This window comes from Apodemus sylvaticus, chromosome 14 (genome assembly GCF_947179515.1).
Source record: "Apodemus sylvaticus chromosome 14, mApoSyl1.1, whole genome shotgun sequence".
In the NCBI taxonomy this organism is placed as follows: domain Eukaryota; kingdom Metazoa; phylum Chordata; class Mammalia; order Rodentia; family Muridae; genus Apodemus; species Apodemus sylvaticus.
The window spans coordinates 22,781,456-22,786,718 of record NC_067485.1 but is presented as its reverse complement, the minus strand read 5'-3'; the positions used below and the strand labels follow the sequence as shown (position 1 = coordinate 22,786,718).

General features: G+C 45.4%; 1 long non-coding RNA gene across 1 annotated transcript; it reads right to left on the bottom strand.

The window, feature by feature from the left end:
- Positions 1–1,787: 1,787 nt before the first annotated feature.
- Positions 1,788–4,771, bottom strand: LOC127664954 (uncharacterized). Its single transcript, XR_007973292.1, has 3 exons — positions 4,732–4,771; positions 3,127–3,786; positions 1,788–1,986 (listed from the first exon to the last, which is right to left on the bottom strand). It is a non-coding gene; the product is annotated as an uncharacterized LOC127664954 (long non-coding RNA).
- Between the last annotated feature and the right edge of the window lie 492 nt (positions 4,772–5,263).

Below are 5,263 nucleotides of genomic sequence, written 5' to 3'. Positions count from 1 at the left end.
CTCTAGACTGACTGGAGGCCTCATCTAGCCAAAGGCAAAAACACAGACAACTCTCATTACATTTCTAGTAAAATGAAGCAACCAAATGAAAATTAAAAAATAAATAAATAAATAAAAGTTTCCCAGGTTTACTTGAGACTGACCAGATTCAAATAATGTTTAACCAAGGGAGATGAGAGAGGAGGCCTGGCAGAGAGGTCTCTGTGATGGTCCGTCTTCATTGGCAACTTAACTGAACTTACATCTGGATGTGTCTGTGAGGGTGTGTCCAGAAAGGAAAGAGAGACCTATCCTGAATGTGGGCATTGCTGGCGCCCCACACTGGATGGAAAGGAGCACCTGCCTGAGCCCTGGCAGCTTAACTCTTGCTTCCTGGCTGTGGGTGCACTGTGACCAGCCTCTTGACACTCCTACTGCCATGAGTCCCTGCCATTCCCACAGTGCCTCAAACTGCGGGTCAAAACTAATCCTTCCTCTCTTGGATTGCTTTGACAAGGCATTTTGCCACACAGCTTGAAGGAGCCCCTGCACCACAGCAGAAGTCCAAAGGGGAAAAAAAAAGGAAAAATCAAAAAGTGAAAAAGAACATAGTTTCAGTGCATGAGGAAAGATAGCTTATTACCAAAGACGAATCAGACACTTCTCGGTGGTGTTAGCCAGGCATCCAGGTGGGGGGACCAATGGAAAGGAAAAGAGAGTCTCCAAATGACACACATGCCCAACAAGCAAGCAAACTAATGCCTTAGATGTCCGTGGACAGATGCTTTTAAAAAAATGATATAAATACTTGAACCACTTCCCGAAGTTTATATTCAGTTTGTCTGGGGAAATCAATGTAAATGATTTTAAAAATCGCCGCAGAAGGTTCTAGTATTTGACTATGCTTGCAAGCAACTGCCTCGGAAGTTTAGGTTTTAACAGACAGAATGAGAAGGAGACACACAAAAAGAGAATCAAAGGAAATGACAGAGAATTTTACAAAATGACCCAAAGCAAGCAAGCAAACAAACAAACAAAGGAAAAAATGCAAAAGGCAAACCCAACATAACATCAGCTGTATTTGTGACCCTTTGGAGATAAAAGACAGACTTGCTATCTGGGGAGAGACCAAGATACCTCAGAGAGAAATGAACTGCTATCTTTCCTGATTCCTGAAATGGGTGGAAAATTGATCCTGGAACACATGGATGTTAGGGCATGATGAACTCGGATGTGAGTTCAGAGTATGCTACTGAGTCGGTGATGTCACCAGCACCTGAGTGACAGCTGGCTAAAGGATAGAGCATAGGCTCCCCGGAATAAGTCCTATTGGTCCCAGTTGCTGTGCAGCAATACCTTCCCAACAGAAACACTTCCGGGCCTGAGGAGATCCCTTAAGACTCCGGAAGTAAACCCCTCCGCTCTCAGGAAGTCCTTACTACTTGAAAGATTCACAAAGGCCCTAGCCCTCCGAGGTTATATAACCGATAAGAACTGCAGAGAATGGAGACTCAACCTGTGCAACTGCGTCCAAGTCATGCAGTGAATTCTAGGGAAGCAGCTCCTGTGAGCCGTTCCCCATGCTGGGTAATGGGTGGGCTTTTCAGTGGTGCAGCTGCCTTTAATTCCTTTATCCGTGTTTTCGTAGTTCCTCACTCACATACTTTTGGGTCACCAAGCTGGGAAAGTCACACACCACCAGTCCTCAGAGACTCCATCAGATAATGTCCTCTTATTTTCCTTCTGGCTTCTGGACACTAGCAAAACTATTGACAGTGATACCTTGGAGTTGACGACAGAATCTCAGAACATTTCAGTGGCTTTTTATTAAATAACCATTCAGAAGTCATATGGAAATAAACCCAGTAAAAGACAGATGTCAAATATGGTAAGGAGTTCTCAGGGTCATGATGCTCTGCCACAGAACTAGTTGTCAGCCCTGTGTACATGTGCCTTGATGTCTGTTTCTCAGCGACTTAGGTGGCCATCCAAAAGTCCATTCCTTGTCTGCCAGGGGTCAAAAGAGGGTGTCAGATTCTCTGGAACTGGAGTTACAGATAGTTGTGAACCACTGTGTAGATGGTTTGAACAACACCTTGGTCCTTTGCAATGGCAGCAAATGTCCTTAACCCTGGAGCCATCTGTCTAGCCCCATTTCCTTCTTTTTTTTTTCCAGCTTGGAACTCTAGACTACGAACTGGCACTGCCTACATTTAGGGTAGGTCTTCTCATCTAAATTAATCCAATCTAGAAACTCATTTACAAGACATTGCCAGAGGTTTGTTGCCTTGTCTATTTTAGTCTATTTTAAATTCTGACAACTTGGCCCTACACAAGCATTTTGGTCACGGTGATGTGTGTGTCACTAATACTGGCATCCCAATGGCAACTTATCCTAGGGAGAATCTCAACCTGGTGACAGAACTTACACCCAAGCTATACCAGAGCAAACAGGCAACTGGCTTCCTTGTTAGGAGAAGATAACAGGGAATGAGCCATGTGTCTTCAATCACTAGACATCTGTTTTCTAGAAGAACACTAGTGTGTTCTGTCCTCCACTGATTAAATAACAGCGGAGGGTGTGGCAGGGCTGAAAACGCCCTTGGATAGAAATGAACACCAGCAATGAACTGGCTGAAAAACAGAATTTCGCCAAGAAGCTGGCCCTTAGTATAGGGGCATTGTACAGGAGAATCGAGCACCAAATAAAACTAAGGTATCTTGAGGGGACATATAGCTCCTGATATGTCGTCATCCTAAGGATACAGAGTAGATCTGTGTAACACCCACAGTGTGTCTCCATCCATGGGGAGCATGGAAAGACTTCTAGCTATGAGTAGGCTGGGGAACAGACATTCTTTCCACCACGTTGGACGGAGGACCAGTCCTCTATGGTTGGTGCTCCTCTTGGCACCAATCCAAAATAGGGCAGTCTACCACATAGAACATGGATTTGAACAGGGGACATCCCTTTCCCAATTCTATCTTTTCAGTATGGCCCAAACTAGACCTTTTTGAATCCCAAGGACCTTTAAGAGGGTCTGTTCCTTAAAGCCTGGCCTTAGCATCTGTATTAGTTTGGGTTCTCTAGAGTCACAGAACGTATGGATAGTCTTTATATAGTTAGGGAATTTGTCAGTGGCTTACAGTCTATAGTCCAGCTCCCCAACAATGATCAGCAGCAGCTGTGGATGGAAGTCCAAGGATCTAGCAGTTTCTCAGTCCCACGAAGCAAGCAGGCAAGGAAGAGTGAGTGAGCATCTTCCTTCTTCCAATGTCCTTATATATCTCCAGCAGAGGGTATAGCCCAAATTAAAGGCTGTAGGTCTCCAACAGAGGGTGTGACCCAGATTATTGTCATGTGGGTCTCCAGCAGAGGGTGTGGCCCAGATTAAAGGTGTGTGCATCCATGCCTTGAATCCCAAATGATCTTGAACTCGGAGATCTCCTTGTCTTAGCCACTATGCTTCAAGGTCTCCATGCCAAGATCCAGGTCAGAAACTTATATCTCTGAGCCTCCAAATTAGGATCATAGGTGAGCCTTCCAATTCTAGACTGTAGTTCATTCCAGATATAGTCAAGTTGACAACCAGGAATAGCCACTACAGCATCCAAGTGATGAGGGCAGGGCGGGGCTTGGAAATGCCTCTGTCAATTAACCACTCCCCTTCATCACTACAGGGCCTTTTGTGTCCCTGGGGGAGCCGACTTGGACACCTCTTCTTTCTCAACAGCCTGTCTCTGGAATCCTCTTCAATATATGCCCACATTGGCCCTGGAAGCCTTGCTTCCCAAGACAGGATACACCTTCAGATGAACAGATTCTAGATTATTTTTCAGGGGCAAAGATCCTGCTGACTCGGGATTCAGCGGGAACTAGAATCCCCCACCAGGAGCTCAGAAGTCTGCTGGTTCCACTATGGGGAAAAAAAGGCAGGGAGGGGTGGGTGTCTTATGGGGACATGTGACAGGGATGCAGAGGTGACTTTACTTACAGCTTAATTACTCTCCAAGAACTAAACTCCAGTCGTATTCCCTTGAAAGTATCCAAGGAAAATACAGCACGGACTTCAGTGACAAAAACTGATCCCTGGAAAACCCTGGATTGTAATCTGGGAGGGCAGAGTCCTCGAGTGGACTTACCTCTGGCCCACTGCAGCAGCGTGTGGTGGGAACTCCACCCACCCACCCACCTACCCACCGTCCCCACATCTACTAGTTTGTAAAATTCCTGAAGCATTGATTGCTCTGATTGGTTCCATCAAAGCCAAGGAAACAGTACTTGCTCTTCTTGACGCTCCTGGGGCCTCTGCCACCCACCCACGGAGCACCTTGTGAGTTTGACTAGGACCCTGTTACTTGCCTTTCTGTAGGGAGAGTAAGCTCCAGAATTCTTGACAGTGGAGCAGAAAAGTCTTCAGAAGGGAGTTAAGCCCCTCTGCTACTCCCTGGCTCTCTGTCCCAGATGGAAGTCTCCAGGCTACCTGCTGCCTCTTAGGGTCATCCCACAACAGCTTTTCGGGGTGAGGACAGACCTCCGCAAAGCCCATTAAACTGTCTGTGGCTCTAGCTTAGACTCACAGAGCCTAGGAGGCAAAGAACGAGTAATGAAGGCACTAGCTGGGTACAGGCTGGGGATTGCTGGTAGACTTAATTTACCAGGTTTGTCCCCTGAACCACAATCACAGGAAATGGACAGAGCTGGCCATTCAATAATGCCAAACCTTACGATCTTCATGAAGACACACTTACCTCTCCAAATGCTCTTACCGAATGGTCAGATGACTTGAGCTGTAATGGTAGATGCTAAACTGCAAGACGGAAGAAGTTATATTTAAGGGATATTCAAATTGAGGAGTTATTTTAAACGTGGGATAATTTTAAAGCATGAAAATAAGTTGTAACTTGTACGTGCTAATTGTAGCTTCCACCTCCGTTAAAAGGAAGCAGGAAGGAGTAATAATCAGACAACAGTGATGGTGGTGACAACACTCATCTGACACTTCCTATGTGGTCGGCACTATTTTGAGTGTAACATTTTAACTCTCACAGCAGCCCTTTCAGGTTACTAAATTAAATGTGCCCATTTTACAGATGAGAATATTAAGGCAGAAGGGAGTGAAGTAGCTAATCTGAAGCTACATAGTGAATAACCTATGTGCTGCAAACCACATCTTCTATATCCTCTAGACTTATCTCCTATCTTTGGGGTGGGGAATCATTGAGGGAAGATTTGACCCAGAGGCAGACTTATTTGTTCATAACTTCAACATGACTTTAGTAT